Source organism: Lygodium microphyllum, chromosome 23 (assembly GCF_053477565.2).
Source record: "Lygodium microphyllum isolate KBCC chromosome 23, Lygodium_microphyllum_v1.1.10, whole genome shotgun sequence".
Lineage (NCBI taxonomy): Eukaryota > Viridiplantae > Streptophyta > Polypodiopsida > Schizaeales > Lygodiaceae > Lygodium > Lygodium microphyllum.
The window spans coordinates 79,201,047-79,219,077 of NC_141157.1; the positions used below are offsets into that span (position 1 = coordinate 79,201,047).

The 18,031-nt window shown below is 36.6% G+C and overlaps 1 pseudogene; it reads left to right on the forward strand.

The window, feature by feature from the left end:
* The first annotated feature begins 2,025 nt into the window (after positions 1–2,025).
* Positions 2,026–4,618, forward strand: LOC148016376 (eukaryotic translation initiation factor 3 subunit B-like; annotated as a pseudogene).
* Positions 4,619–18,031: the final 13,413 nt, after the last annotated feature.

Here is an 18,031-nt window from a genome sequence, read left to right on the forward strand (position 1 = left end):
TATCATTGATCAAGCGATCTCATAAATTGAGCAAATGGTAAGAAAAGTGGGTATCAATCATGTATTATATTTGCAAACTAATTGAATATCATATACTACAACATTGGATGTGACTGTAAAATTATATATAGCGACATGTTGTCTCATCCCAAGGAGGAGTGCACCTATTACGGCCAATTAGAAGAGTTGGTGGGCATGCCATGGATGGAGTGCCTTAGCCAATCCACCACTTGGAAGGCACTATCTAACCTATACCGTCAATACCATAGGAGACAGGTAGCCTTTCAGACTTTCCTACAATCTTGGAGCCTAAGATGGAGGCAATGATCGATGCATTGATTACCATGGATACCGAAACTTCTAATCCGCTTAGAGAAGAAGCATCTATACCATTATATGATCGGTTTCGAGTATCTTGCTTGAAGATGCTACTTGCACTTCTAAGTGTGCAAGCAAAATACGGGTGGAGCGATGCAAGTGTGAGGAACTTGTTTAGGTACGTTCTATGTATGCTTCATTGATTTATTTTCGGCACCATTATAAAAAACATTTGTATTTTTTCAAGGTATTTTATGATCTCTTTTCAGGTTGCTAAAGTATCACATATTACCACTTGAAAATACCATGCCTGAGTCTCGTGATCATACACGACATGTTTTACGAAAGCTTGGCATGGACTACAATGGCATCCATGCATGTATCAATGATTGTGTGCTCTTTCAAGGAGAGTATGAGACTATGGCGACATGTCCAAAAAGTGTGGTACTCACAAGTATTGATAGGACTTGCAAGGGCAAACCATCCCTCACAAAGTTCTTAGATATTTTCCACTTATCGCTCGTATACTTCACATGTTTTATACGTCAGGCATGGCGAGCTTGACAACGTGGCATGTGCAGAATAGATCCACAGATGAAATCCAAAAAATTTGAGCGGATTCACGCACATGGAGCCACATTGACTCTACATTTCCAGGCTTAGCGTGAGAGCCAATGAATCTTTGACTCGGTCTTGCTATGGATGGCATGAACCCATTCGGTCTCTACTCAACATCTTGTAATGTTTGTCCTGTAGTCCTTGTTAACTACAACATCTCACCATGGATTTCTACAAAGAAAGGACACGTGATCCTTAGGTTGCTCGTTTTTAGCCGCTACAAAGTCAGGAATATGGACGTCTATCTGCGCCCATTAGTTGATGAGCTTAAGATTTTATGGGAGGAGGGGGTCATCGTGAAATATATGAGCAAGCACGATGATTGACGGTTCACCAATATACAAGCCATTCTCATGTAGATCATATATGACTTTCCACGATTCGGGAAGTTCTTAGGTAAATAGGCTTCCATTCTCATTGGTCATATCTATCATAGCTCGTTCAAGTTTGTGTTCACTAAATAGAGGTGTTGGGATAGGTCTGGTTATCTTAGGTTATCATGCATGTCCATTGTGTGGGCCGCAATTAGACTCTGGAAGGCCGCAAACCATAAAGAAGATGATATATCAAGGACACACCGCTTTCTTGTTGGAGGGTCATGAATTGAGGGATGTTTTTCTTGAATGACCTCCAACATGAATGAACGCCCAAAGCTTGTACGAGTTGAAAATGGTCCACATAGAGTGACATCCAAACGGAATGTGACAATTCTTGGTTTTCTATGAGTTTTCGTATTGGATCCACTTATAAATCATCCACTTGTTGGATCCAATGCATATTTTCAAGAATGTGGGCAACTTACTATGGGACCACATTTGCAGGAAAGAGAGACATTGTAGGGGCACAAATGGATTTAATGAAGGAGGTAGGCAAGATGATGGTGCTTTGGCCACAGTCGAGTATTGGTGTTCGCTTGCAACTACCTCCCATTCCTTGAGTTTTGTCCACTAAAGAAGAGCACATTGTGGAGTAAATTATCAGGTCTAGACGGGTATGATGCGTTCTCTTAGATCTGCGTTTTCTAAAGATGACCAACAACAGGGCTAAAATCCTGTGATTGGCATAAGATATGGCAATTTTGTACTACGAATGGATTGTATGTGACCTGCATAATTTGCTATTTGGAGTGTATTCATTGTTCTTAATGCTGCTTTATTTGTGGCAGTTTGTACTACCGATCGTGATCGCAAGATGCCTTTCTCCAGAAATACATGGGACAATTTACAGGTTGTCAAATTTGGTGCAATGGATTTCATAGAAGGAGATCAAGACATCCTCTATTGAATCCGCAAGGCAGGGAGCAGTGGAGATGGTCTGTCTCTTTGAGAAGTACTTGCCCACCAGTATACTCACGATAGAAACCCACCTCCTTATGCATATTATAGACGAAGTGGAGATTGTTGGACCTGTCCATATGTGATGGATGTTCTTCTTGGAGTGCTTCATGAAAACCCTAAAAATATTTGTGTGACAATGAGATCAGGTAGCATGGCTAAAGGTTAGTTGGTGTCTGAGGCATTAGTGCATATTTCACAATGGCTAGTAACATTATGGTTTGTAAGTTGGGAATGTTGCTAAATATGAATGATGGCTCTTGTATCAATTCTATGATCTACTCTTTTAGGTTAGATTGATTAACTTCTCTCTAAGAGACAAATAGATTGTGACATATAGTAGTCATGAACCAAGCAACCCTAGAGATACATAGGTTATTGATGAATTTTATTTATTCCTTGGAAAACTACCTGCACAAGTATCTATTGATGTCTAGATATGTTTATCTAGAGGATGATACTTAATTTATTATGATGTGAGGGCTAGGAAAGTGCTTATAGAATTTAAGGAAAGTGTAGATGATTTTGCAACTTGTGGATTAGGGGGTGTGGTAGGTATCTCTTAGCTAGTGTTCAAGTATAATTATTCTCTATTTATTCTTTGTTTCTCTCTTATAAGTTTAAGTTAATTGAGATTAATGGTTGCTTTCATGCTGGTGCATATAGAGATGACAAGTATTTTGCTCTAATAGGCAAGAATGCAATCAACGTGTATGAGACTGAGACCATGAATCTTCTTGATAAGAAATCCTTGATAGTAGAAAATGTCATGGTCTTTAGTTGGTCCCCCATAGACTCTATCATGGCTTTATTTGTTCTTGAAGGAAATGGAGGAAATAAACCTATTAGAGTGAGTGCATTTGGCCTTATGCTAAACTTTCATAAGATGCATTGTTTCTAGAAGTTGTAATTGTTGTTGTGCCTTCCTATTATGAATGGTATTTTTTTGTGTTGTGCATCATTTTTTTCTTCTAGCTCATTGTTTCTACTGTGTTGAGCAAGGTCACCCCCTTTATCTCTATTATTCACAATAGTGTATTTTTGGAGTGTCTCGACTGGACTTGCTGCTTTAATTGGTTCTTGCATAGTTTGATAAGTAAGTCTAGTGTAGATCCCCAATAGGGAGGAGCTCATACAAAAGGACTTATTCAGTGGTAGTGATTGTAAAATGTACTAGCAAAGCATTGGGATTATTTGGTCATGAAAGTAGATAGGTACACAAAAAAAGAGTACATACACTGGATTTGAATTGCTCTGAATCTAGGAGAGAGACATTCCAATTCCATGGTTTTGGAACTAGAAAGAAAAAATGAAAAAATTATTGCATTTGCAGGGGAGCCTAAAGGTCACAGATTTGCCATCATTCGTGGCGATGGACCTAGACAAGATGTTACACTCTACTCTATGAAAAGTCCAAACAATGTGGGGCGAGTAACAAAGTCGAAAATTTGAAGGGTAAGCAAGCAAATTTCCTTTATTGGTCTCCAATTGGGCAATTTATTGTTTTGGTTGGACTAAAGGCATACAATGGGCAGTTAGATTTCTACAATGCTGATGAATTGGAAACAATCGTCATAGCTCACCACTTCATGGCCATAGATGTAGATTGGGATCCAATAGGAAGGTAATGATTTTTAGAACTCTCATGGTTTTGGCTCAAAGGATATAGGAAAATATAGTACACTATAGAATAGTTACCATTTACTTCTAAGTAGTGTGATCTATAATCATTTGCATTTACTTGTAATCAAGTTTGTGTCAAGGTCAATCACATATGTACATCAAATTGAGATGGTTTTAATATCTGGTCTTTCAGTGGCAAATTGCTTAATTGACTTCGTAGGGATAGGCTTTTCTAGGTAAGGAGAATGGGTTGAATTTATCCAGCTAGCTTATGCCTTGGAGTAGTACATTATGTGTTTCCATTTAGTGGAAGCTGGTGTTTGGATTTAACATATATGTGCAGTGAAAATTGGAGTTGACTTGAATTGCTATGAAGTTTTAAGTGTTGCCAGAGTAGTATGGGTTGAATTCGTACCCACACTGACTTATGCCTGGAGTAGTGGATTGCATGTTTTCATCTAATAGAAGCTCCTGTTTAGAATTAAAATATATATGTAGTACAAATAGGAGTTGAGAGGAATTGTTATGGAGTTTTAAGTATTTGGAAGTAATAGTTATATGCAGTGAAAATTGGAGCTAACATGAATTATTGCTATTGAGTTTTAAGTGTGGCGCGTTTTTGCATGCAGTTCTTATGGTGTCCTTGCTCTCCATCACCAATTAGTGATAAGAAAGAGGAAGAGATAGCTAAAAATCTGAAAAAGTCATCCTCCATCACTACTTAGTGCTGAGTTCATTGAGATTTTGAAGTCCTTACAGTGACATTACATGACTTCAGAGACCAAATCTTTGCTTGTGTAAGATGCAAGTACGATGACACATGGTTACATTTGTGCCCTTCAAGGTTCGATTTATATACTATTTTGACTTAAACATGGTACATTCAAAAGAACATCAATGATATAGTACAAATACAAAATCTTTGTTTGAGGTTAGACAAGCCACCCACTTTATCCATGGGATACATGGATATATATTTGATGCTATTGCTAAAATATATCGAAAGGCAAAAGAAAAACATGGTATTATAGGAAACATTCCCTTTATCTTGGTGGAAGATGAGACCGCTATAAAGAAGCGGATAAGGTAAACATACTAAAATATTTGTTCTTTTGACTTGCAAAAAATATTATCAATAAAATTTTAAGATTTTATAACCTTTACTATTTTCATCATAGGTGGAATCCTAAAGATGATACTCTCGTTGGATTTAACATAAGATTAGTGAGTTTGGGAATCTCCCAATTCCGATTTTTTGAATACTAAAAATGTGGCACCCGGATAACATGCCCGTAAGTTTATCAAAACGATATGATCTGACCTATCATTGGAAAGCGCTTGGAAAATGGAATCTATTGAGCTATAAAGTGCTCGATTTGGAGTTATAGTGTTCAAGTTATGACAAATCCAAAGATTTGACTATGTGTCCCAAACTTATGGAAAATTCCCATATTCCCCAATATGGTGTTAACGATGCATACAAGCCTTTAGACCATGAATGTGGGACATCACACATGATTAAAGTTGGAGAAGGAAAAGTAGGTTATGATATCATTGTTGATGCATTTGAGACTCGTATTATTGGTAGTTATGCAAGAGTATTTGTAGCAAATCCACTTCATGAAGCACTTTCACACTTGTTTGTTGCTGCTCATTGTACGTGTAATTGATTTTACAGAAGTTTTATTCATAGACAGTGGATTGAAATTTTGACATTACGGGATGAGAAGCTCAAATCAAAAGTAGGCCCTATTATTGGACATGCATTAGATGGAGATAGTTGACGAAGAAAAGCAATATTAGATAATTATTTAAATAAGCATGGTGCTCGATATGAGATTGGATGGGATGGATGGCCTCTTTCAAGCAAATTATTAAATGAAGAGTTTTCAAGCATGCATGATTAGTATTTTATACACAATGTGAAAAAGCTAGTCAATATTCTCAACAAGCCCAAGTGTCAATTGGCTCTTGGGGATGTATGGGTTTCTTTGAGTCATGTTACCATTGTTTATGATTCTTTTTCTGTTGATGAACATATCCTTAAGGAAATAGATATCAGACAAGATGATTGTCAAAATTGGGCTACAACACAAAGAATATGTAGCAAGCAAGTCCAATGGTGTTTGGGAGAGCTAGCAAATAATAGAAAGTATAGAAAGGAGTGGAGCATGGTTGCAACACAAGTCTATCTTGAAGTTGCTAGAGACTACATTGATATTTTCTTGTCTCCATACTTGAGCTTCGTTAGAGAGAGTCCATTTAGTACCAAAAGTGGCATTCTTCTTCCAACTCTGGAGATCTTAGACCTAAAACATGCCATGTATGCATTATCAAAGAAGTTTATTAGTAAGGAGGCATTCTTAGATGTACAACTCTCATGTCACATCATTGTCCTACTCATAAAATATTTTAGAGACTTCCATCCAAATAAGATGCTTCCAATACATTTGATTGGATCCAATGTAGTTGAAATCTTTTCCAGCAAAGTTGGCAGCATGGTTGGGCAAGATCGCACTTATGACTTGATGGACATATTGCATAGTATAGGAATATTGAATAGGCTTTCACATTTTTAACTCTATAGTACTCGCGTATAGGCTCCTCTACGTGATCTACTAGTGAGGGTGATCGCTCGCCACCTCCTAAGCAACCCCCACACAAGCCTCGTCCTCCCCCTCGACTCTCCTTCCTCCCTCTCTGTCGACTACCCTATGCTTCGCTGGATGCACATGCTTTTGCAGATGCACGTGTGTCGGCTGATGCTTGTGCTTCAGTCGATGCATGTACAGGTACTGCATGTGAAGTACCTGCAATTGGAGTTTGGGAAGTAGTGCCAGGCAAAGACGTCAGAGGCGTTCCCGACATGACGTTGAACACCTTGTCTTGCTGTGGGAGAGCGGCCAAGGTGTCTAGTCATCTCTCCCATGAAGTCTTCCCTACTAGGAAAACCTTCAAAAAATGCATTGACCCCCCTGCCGAACGAGGCCAATGTACCATTCATGCGATCCAAATCCGGGTCATTGCTAGATGAACCAGGATACGACATCTGCAAAAAAAACACAGGAAAAAGACAAAATTGTTTGCATATAAAAAATCATATATTACCTTCATCCATACCTAAACATTTTTAAAGAGCTTTCTTTAGACATTGAGCATAAAACTTAAGTGCTAATGCTTCTCATAAACAAGAAAACTGATAAACACAAACATGGGATTGGTCACATTCATCATTGCAAAAATATATTGTTTTTTATCAGAGCTGGGAGAGCTGGCGCGTGTATGACCGTGTCTAAATTGCACGTTAGATGCGCTCTCAGACGCGTTCCTAAAGTCAACCCTCTGTCCAGCGCGTCTATATCTGCATCTGAGATGCAGTATAAAAACACTGTCAAACGCATATTCCAAGTCAATGCTCTGGCGCGCGTGTGTATCATCGCGTGTAGACTGTAGAGCACACGCGACAGCACGCGTGCTCTGAGACGCGTCCTCACGCGCAATGAGAGAAAACATTTCTTTGCGTCTATACATGCGTCTACACTGAAATGTAGACGCGCTGGTAGATGCGCTCAGTCGGCTGATTTTAGTCCGACGACCACCATTGATGATTTACAAAATGCAATACATAATGGAATCAGAAATCCTAATACACAGACAGAGTAGAGAGATAAAGAGAGAGAGAGAGAGAGAGAGAGAGAGAGAGAGAGAGTCACCTTGGGTGTTTGGTGTGGCGGGTGGTGGCATTTCTTCATTCTCCTTCTTCCTCTCCTTGGTAAGTTACCCTCCCTTGATGCTTGCTTGCTTGCTTGTTGCTTCTTCTTCCTCTTGTTCTCCTCTCTCTTGTTCTCTCTTTCTTCCTCTCCTTGGCTTTCCTTTTTCCCTTCTTGTGTGTTTGAAATGAAAGAAGAGTATAGATGCATACGTAAACATGGATATAGATGCGCATTTAGGCTTTATCATAATTTTTGGTTTTTAAGATAAGTTTTGATAGTGAATTCTTATCATAAGTTCTAATGTATTTATGATGAATTTTGCGTATTTAAAATTGAGATCTTAGAATAATTAATACGCTAGCTTGAAGTTTGTATGTAAACATATGAATGACAAATATTTTGATGTTGTCATGAATTAGGTTTAATCATGTCGTTGTCATCACCTAGTGCGGTGCATGTTGATGAGTCAACGAGCACATCCTCAAGTGAGGATGAAATATTACGTCTTCATAATCGAGATGCATGGCTACAACGAAAAATTAAATGCATGTGCGATCATTGTCGAGGGTGTATTTTTCGAGCACGTCAAATTGCAATGTCACACCTCAGCTTATATGGAGAATGGGACCGAAAAAAATCACCAGTATTCATTGTTTTTTTTACCACTAAGATTGCTAGTCTATGTTACTCAATATATATCAATGTACATGAAACTCCCTTTTGTGGTTGAGCAAGATGCGGTGCCACATCCTCAGATGCTCCCTCTCGAGCGTCGAGATGCTGCAAAACGTCGACGCGAGGAGGCAGAGTCTTCAAGAAGAGTAGAGACTCACGACCATGATAGTAGCCCTCATGAAATGTCCCATCAAGTCGTAGAGGATGAGATTTTGGACAACATGGTACACCATCTATTTTCGTAACCGGTTCAGAAAGAAGGTCACTCTACGAAGCCAGATCATCCACTATACGTAGCATCATCTACTTTGTTGTATGAAGGTTGTATGCACTCCGTTCTTCGTGCATCCCTCGAGATACTTAACTTGCAAACAATTTATGGATGGAGTAATGTCAGTTTGGATGCGTTGTTGAAGTAGGTATCAATTCAGTTTGGCTTATGAATCATAAAATTAATTGTTCTATTTTGAAATCAGACAGAAATATATGTTGGTGGTTTTTTAACTCACTTTTAAAAATATATGTAGGTTATTATCACAAATGCTTCCAAAAGGAAAAAAATTTCCAACTAAGAGAGAGCACGCAAGACATTACTTGACATCTCTGGGAGGCCTCGATTATGTCAAGATCCATGCATGTGTCAATGATTGTGTCTTATTTTGTGGGATTCACGAGTTCGTACGCGAGTGTCCTGTTTGTGGCGAATCAAGATACGAAGTGGAGATGAAGTCAATGGATATGCCTCGTAAGGTTTTGTGAAATTTTTCGATTGTTCCATGTATAAAACTTATGTTCAAGTGCAAGTCTATTGGAAAGCTCATGTCATGGCATGCTAGTCATCATTCAAGTGATGGAAAATGGAGGATCCGTGTAGATACACCGACATGGCAACATATAGATAATTTGTGGCCCGTTTTCAAAGAAGAGCCAAGAAATTTGAGATTTGGTTTAGGTATGGATGGAATCAATCCATTTAGCATCAAAGGCACATCATACAGTGTATGGCCAGTGGTATTGGTGAACTATAATATTCCTCCATCCATGGCAATTAAAAAGGGACATGTAATGTTGTCCCTTCTGATTCCTGGAAAGCACAAGGTAAAAAACATGGACATTTACTTAGAGACTTTGATTGAAGAGTTAGAAATGTTATGGGAAGGTATTGAGGTGCAAGATACAAGCGCATCTGCATCCTTTAGAGATTTCACATTGAAGGCCATGTTGTTGTGGACCATGCATGACGTTCCAGGATACGGAGAGTGTTTAGGTACATGTATATAACTCTATATTTCAAATTCAAGACTTAAATCAATTGCATTTTATTAATTCACTTGTTTGTTCAGGTTTAACCACATCAAGGTATCACGCATGTCCTATTTGTGGTCCCTCTCTAGTTTCCTCTAGGCCGGCACATTTAAAGAAGGTTATCTACGACAATCATCATCGTTTTCTTCCTATTGACCATCCCAAATATGTTCTCCCTACTAATGGAATGACTCCACAATCTCTAACCATTCGAGATTGTAAGGAGAGATGGATTAATGCCGACAGCCACCCTCCACTCGGCATGAGTCGGTAAGAAGTGCATTTCTCTCCATTGACTTTAAAGTATTTAGCATGATGAATTGTTTACATAATATATTGTTTGTTTTTTAGGTTCTCTATATTTTTTCGTCTTCCGTACTGGACTGAACTCAAGATCAAGCACCTGTTGGACCCCATGCACATATTCAAAAATGTTGTATCTACATTATGGGATCACTTGATAAGGGCTCGTGATTCAGTCAATGTAAGGGAGGATTTACGTAACATTGGTCGCATGAGATGAGCCTGGCCATGCATTGGACCCAGAGGAAAGATTGAGCTACCCCATGCACCTTGGATGTTGTCAAAGAACGAGGAAAAAATAGTGAAGGAATAAATATGTAGCTTTCGAACACCCATAGGATGTATGAGATATCTCAAGGGAGCCTTCATAAAGAAAAAGAAAAGAGGTGTGGAGAAACTATCTGGTTTGAAGTCCCACGATTGGCACAAAATGATTCAAGTAAGGGTATCTCTAACCATGAATATAGTAATTAGTGGAGTAACTATGTGTAAACTTTGGGGTATGATGTCTTTTTCCTCAGCTAATCATTTGATCTATGAACATTGTTTATATTCAATTTGTACTTCCTACTAGCATATCCCATTGTGTATCCAAAGATGTACATGATATCATTTACAAGATGGGAGAGCTTGTGAGGTGTGTATACATTGTATTTTTTCATTATATATCTTTCAATTTCTACACAAAAATAAATAATTCTCAAATACATCCTGACAGATACGTGAGCTCGAAGAAAATTGATCCAAACACATTGCAAGATGCTCGAGTATTATCTGTTGAGGTGGTTTGTTTGGTGGAGGAAATTTTTCCTCGATCAATTTTGACTACTCAATTACATTTACTCATACATTTGATTGATGAGATCGCACTTTGTGGGGTAGTTCATGCAAGGTGGATGTTTTTTCTTGAGCGCTTCATGAAAACCTTGAAAGATTTTGTGAGGCAAAAAGCACGGCCTGAGGAAAGCATGGCTGAGGGTTGGTTAGTGCAATCATCCCTTGTTTATATCTCTGAATATCTTGCTGAAGTGGATCCCTCTCAACCACGACTATGGAAAGATGATGAAGACTTGAGGATGACCTCTATAATACCTCAAGGAAAAGGAATGAGTAAAGTGCTAACAAAAGAAGAACTTTGTAAGTTAAATAGTTTTTGTGTACTCAATAGTGATGTAATGAGCAAATGGGTAACACTATATAATGAAGCAAGTGCAAGAAGAAAAATTGAAAGACAAGAATTTCGCACCAGATATGGACGTAATGTCTCATTTTCAGATCATCTAAATGCGCTCCCACGTCATATTGATATAGATTGGTTACATGAGGAAATGGAGAGAATGGAAAAAGAGAAGGAAATTAATATATCTCAAGAAGAGTGGGAATATGCACGAGGTTGCTTATCAAAGGTGAGACATACTATCAATTATTTGTTTCTATAAGTTAGATTTTATATAAATAATTGACATGTTTGATCTTTTATCTTTTACTACTAGTGCACATTATTCAATGCTATTGGGTGTGAGGGTAAACATCTTCTAACTCAACATATACATGAAAAGAGAAATACCCAAGATTGTGGTGTCCTTGCTCACTTCCAAGGATGCCAATGGTACCATGGAAGGTTATTGTGGCTTGATCCAAGATATTCTGAAGCTTGACTTTAGACGATTCTTTATATATGTACTAGATGTGAAGTGGTTTAAAGAAGTGGTAACAAATGGTCAGCATTGCACAATCAGACGTCATCCAAGTGGTTTTGTAATCATTGACTCTATAAAATAACACCAAAACAAGAATGACACATTAGTACTACCTCAACAATGCGAGTAGGTACATATGCAAAAGCTAATTTTTTAATATGTATACATGTGATATATATATACAATATAATAAGTATTTAAGTTTCTTGCTTTTGTTTTTCAAATACAGGTTGTGTATCATCCAATGGTAAACAATAACCGATGGTGGTATGTCATCCCTATATCTAATCGCTCAAAGCCAATATATGGTAATATTACGGACATGGAGATAGCAGATGACAATCCAACAATTTATCATGATGTGCATGATGACACCATAATGGATGATATGCGTGATATAGTACAAGATAAACCTCGTGAGGATATTCAAGGAAACGCAGAAGAAGACAATAATGTGATTGTCGATGATATTAATGAAGTTATTGAGCAATATAGTGTTACAACCATTTGATCACTGGGACAATGCTCCACCATAATGAAACCTTTTTTTTTGGGAGCATGTCTTGTGTATCTCTCTCATACTCTCTCTCTCTCTCAACACTTGTTACAACTATATATATCATCTCTCACTTGACTTGGGTCTCACCTATATATACTAACTCTACATCAATATGAATTATTCTTTGGGAGCATGTCTTGTGTATCTCTCTCATACTCTCTCTCTCTCTCAACATATAGCAACACATCTGATAGTGGGATAGACTTATTTGTTTTGTTACCTCTTGGTAACATAGACCTAGAAGTAGATAGTTTAGCAAGGGCTAATCTCATTGAAGATGATATGGATCATTCACTGTAACATACTTAATTTGCTTAATGATTCAATGTGTATTCTCAATTCTATGGTTTTTATCATGCACACACATGTATACTCAAGAATCAATAATCACGTTTAAAGCTAAATTGAATTTTCCATAATAAAAAGGAAGTATTTTTTATCATCTTCAAGTAGAGAAATTACGATATACATATTGCAATGCAGCTTGCTAGTAATTGTATAATAAGGTTTCTGTTGCTTGCCGCTAATTACTTATATCAGGCTTGTCAACTGGAGGAATTGCCATTCATTAGAGAGTAATGCAAAAATAATTATTAACTCTGGTTTTTTTATTCAATGATTCAATGTGTATTCTTAATTCTATGGTTTTTATCATACGCACACGTGCATACTCAAGAATCAATTTCAGGTGGTTAAATAATTATTAACTTTGGTTTTTTCATTATATTAAGTCCAATTTTAGGTGGTTAAATAATTGCGCGTCTATATTGGCGTCTATTTATGCGGATATATAGACGCAAAATTCGTGTCTATTTACACACTCTTTTACACGCACATATAGACGCACCCGACTTTACGCGTTTAACAGGCCCGTCTATGCCTCGTTTCTATTGTAGTGGTTGAAAGAATCAGGAAAAGATTATTTGTATAATAATTGTATGCAAAACATGTAACAAAACACAAGACTAGGCAGTTTAAGGAGAAATATGCACTTTTTGAATTTTTGGTACATTTACCGTTTCCATGGAACGAAACATACTTTAAAAAAATTCTATAAGGGTAATTAGTCTATACAAGAAAATAGGTAATTATCTATAATTTTCTATCAATAAATAGAAAGAAAAATGAAAAAATAGGTTTTTTGCATCATAAAAATAAGAAAAAGTAAGATTAATGTGTGTGGATCTATAATAGAGCTGAAGCATGAGTTTTAGCCTTAGTTCAGCCCTATCTCTTTATTAGAGTGAGTTTTTATGGCTCTCAATAAAGAAAAATGTATAAAGAACTATGCCTTATACCTATCAATGCATGAAAAATTTTAAATGGCAGGGAGTAGGGGGGTTGTTGAGTGGTTGAAGTACATTAAATGATGATGATTCATGCTACATATCATATAGATTATGTGGATATTTAAAAATTAAAAGAGACTAGTAACATGAGGAAGCTCAGCGCTAGTCGTAAGCAACAAAGCACTATCGTAGAAAAGGAAAGTCGTAAAAAGAATTATCTTTGCACTTTCATGTTGCTGACTTTCAATGAGCATTTATTTTAGCACGATAGTCATATTCACACTTGCATTGATACGCCACATGGTAACGTATCCTAGATGCATAGCACCGGTTTGTATGAGTGATGACACGATGTTGAGAGTGTGAGGTATCCCAGATCATAGGGATAGATATTCTATTCCTTGGAAGTTATTTGGTGAGGTTTGTATATAATCTCTTGGATCATTTAATTAAAAGAGTGGAATTTTTTTGAACATGTTCTATGTTCACAGTGCATCTTGGAGCCAAATCCTCGAGGTGTAGGAGAGTCATAGTGGAGCCACGGTGGTCAACCAAGGGGTGCTCCGTATGTGTGCGCTACATGGTGTATAATACCAATATGTTTAGGGACTCCTTTTTAGGAGTGGAAAAATAATTACTCGTTGGAGTACAAAATCAGACAAACAAAAAGTTCATAGATGCTCTTGGCTGTAAGGCCGTGTGTGGGTGGTTTTAGGTGAGTTCTTGAGGCCGCAGCTCGTGTCGTGCCCATTTTAGGCCCCAACACAAGAAATGGGTCAGAAGGTATCCCATTCTTCCACTTTTTCTCTTGGTTAGAGTTTTTGGAAACTTTGAAGGTAGGGAAAATAAAAATCTCAAATTATTGCACGATTATGGATAGCAGTTTTAGATTATATAGCAATTTTGGCTATGTCGATCAAAAGTGATTGAAAAGGTTACAGATTTTGAATCAGTAAGTTGCGAGACGTTTGATAGGAATAAAGTAAAAGTTTTATCTACAAACAAGTTGCAGATTACATGTATTATTGAGAAGATAGTGCAAGAGTCTATTTGGTATGTTACTATGAACTTGTTATAAAAGATTGCTAAAGACTTGCTTGCTATTTTTTATCAATTTTGTGAAAATGGCAGACAACATTAGAAACCCTATCATTGAGAAGTTGAACAAAAACAAATTTTTATCATGGAAGTTTTGTATAACGAATCTTCTTATTAGGAAAGGCCTTTATGAGTTTGTTTTAGGTGAAGAAAAGAGGACAGAGCTAAGTAATTTTGTGATTGTAGAATAATTAAAGGCGTAGAAAGAATGGAATAAAAAAGACAAAAAGATGATATATTGACTATCTATAGTCATTCACAACACCATGTTGGGGCATATTAAAAATTTAGAAACTTTTAAAAAAAGAAATATGTCTGTAAATGAGCATGTTTTAAAAGTGAGAAGCATTGTAGATGCCTTGCAGCTATTGATGCAATGCTTGATGATGGTAATTTGGTTTCATCTTTTTTTTGTGGCCTTAGTAATGAGAAGGCTTGGAAATCATTTGTCGATCCTATATATGTACGAAAGCCATTTCTAGTTTCTTGATGAGTTGGTTTCTCTCATGATCACAAAAAAAGTCAACATGTAGTGTGAATCATTTGAGAAAAGTAGTGAGCAGATCCGAACATTTTACTGAAGTTTAGGTCCAAGGGAATGTGGTAGATCCTCTTCAAGAGGTTGTGGTATGGGATGTGTTGATAATAACCAACAAACCAGGTTGAGCCAATACTTCAAGAAAATGTAAGTTTCAAGAGGCCGTGGAAACATCAAAGGCAAGGGGGAGCTCTAGAGAAAGAGGTGGATGGCAGAATAGAAGTTTTAGAAATTGTGGTATTTTTTATCATTAGCGTGGCAAAACATGTCATATTATAGTTTATTGTTATGCTAAGAAGGATGATATCTATAATGATAAAATTGTAGTAAGAAAACTATGCATAATCTTTAGATATAATAAAGATAAAAATGAGCATCTATTTGTTATATAATATATGGTAAATGTTGTTATATGAAAGGGAATACATGATGATGTATGGCATGTGGATTTAGGTATACATAATATATATAATTGTATGACTAGCCATGTTAAATGGTTTAGAGAGATGCAAGATTTACAAAATTCAAGTTATGTGCAAAGAGGTGATGACTCATTGCACCCAATTTTATATATTAAAAATTTTCCCTTATCCTTTCTTGATAGTTAGATAAATAATTTCTCATATATTACAGATACTATCAATTCTAAAGATTTTAGTGTATATTAGTCAAATGATAGAGCAAGGGTTGCAATTTTGATTTAATGTAAAAGACTACTTTGTGAAAGATTTTAATGAGAAGTATAGATTGGTCACAAAAGAAAGTATAGTTGGTTGCATGTTTACTTTAGATACTAGAATTCCTTCTATGAATGTTACTATGTATGCTAAAGACAAAGGAGTACTTGTAAAAATTGAAATATGGCACAAACATATTAGATATATAAATGTTCAAAGGCTAAAATTAATAAAATCCAAAGGGTTTCTTATAGGGTTTCCTTCTTTTAGAGTTGCAAAATTTCATAAAGTGTATGAAGCATATCAATTTGATAAGCAAGAAAGATAACATTTTTCACATAATAGATGACCCCAAAAGAATGCTTTATAGGCAATAAGCTCAATGTGTCAACTTGAAAGTGTTTGGTTATATTGTATATGTTCATGTGTGAGATGAGCTACAAAAGAAGCTCGATGCGTTAACTTGAAAGTGTTTAGCTATATTGTATATATTCATATGCAATTGGGGATCATTTGGTAAAAAGAGCCTTGCATGAGCTTCGATTTGGGGATATAAGGCTTACATGTCAAAACATGGTATTTTAGGCTTTTCCAAGAGGTTTATAAACTTTGAAGGTCATTTTTACGCCTACATAGGTTGGCTAGAGGTCATATAGAAGTGCTCTCAATGTATACATGTGCTACGTTGATTATTTTAGGGTTTAGAGACCGTGCATAGTGTGGTTTTAAGTCTCATATAGAGTATTTACAACTTGTTTTATTGTTGTGTATAGCCACAACAATCTGTTCCTAGAATTGGTTATTCATTTTTTATCATTCATATGGGATAGGAGCTTATTGTACCTTAAATAATACTCTATGTTAGCATGAGATAAGGCATCCAACTGGGCCTGAATTGATGGATGCAATGAACTAAAACTCAGTTAGGGAACATTGAATTAATGGATGCCATGAATCAAACCCAACTCTCTGTCAATAAGGTTATTTCTCATTTTGAAATATGGATGGAATTCAAAATGTAAGAGAAGGAGAAGTAACACGGGGAAAAGCCACATGCCAATGTAAATAATGTGGTAGTGACATCAACCAATGTGAATTCTTCGAGCATCCTAGAAAAGATGGGCATTCTAAATACTAGTTATGAGATGGGTGAGCCTTATCATAGGGATAGTGATAACTTTGGCAATGCAAGAATATGGGGTTTGTTTCCACCGTAGGTACCCATTTCAAGTATGAGACCTTGGTCCTCTTTTGGCTATAGGATTATTCCAATAATAGTGGTTAGGGTGGTACTCTCACAATGATTAGCCACATAGTGTTAACCAAATCATGGTGATAGGAAGTTCAGGGATGAGATAATACTCTCCAAGCATAATGGCTAGCCATCCTCTCCATCAAATCTTGAAGACTATCTCTCCAAATTAGAGGATTACTTGATATCTTTCCACATGAGGTTGATGACCAGAAGATCTACTATGCTACCATTCATCTAAAGGGTTTCGCCTAAACTTGGTGGCATTACAAGAAGAAAGGAAATCATTAAGTGGATACTTGGGAGGAATTAAAGATAATCAAGGTTCATGTATTTGTTTACCTAGTAGAAAAATAAAGACTTACTCAACATTGGTATAACCTAGAGCAACATTCTCTTACCATGAGGGAAGATACCAATCAAGTTTTGAACCTTACCATGTATGTGGAGTCTATGAATGATGATTCCAATCTTGAAAAATGTATGTATGGATTAGAGCCTAGTCTTTTAGTTCATGTAATGGTACAATCGCCTATGAGTTTGTTTAGAGCTAGTGAGGTAGCTAAAAGGTGCTCCAGGAAATGGAGGAGAGAATCCCCTTTATAGCCATCATTTGGGTATCCAAGAAATGATCTGAGAAAAGGATAGTTTGGAAAATTTTATGGTGGAAATAATGTGCCCAATATCAACCATTGCATCTTTAATACTATTAAGTCAAGAGGTGATTTTAAGACTGTAAATGGTAATAAAATAGGGAACCAACATGCTAAATTCAAACAAACTTTTACTATTCTTCCAAAGAATGACAAAGTGATCCCAATGAACCTCTATAAGGATTGACAGGAAAAAGGTTTATGCTTCACGTACTATGGACAAAAGTATTCACCAAGTCATCCTTAAAGTTTATATTTGGAAATACCAAACTCAATAGTGTGATTGTTCTTAAAGATTTGGAGTATGAGTCATAGCATGAAGATAATATTTTGGACCAATTTTTTGGCCCACTCCATGCTTTGAATAATACCTAAC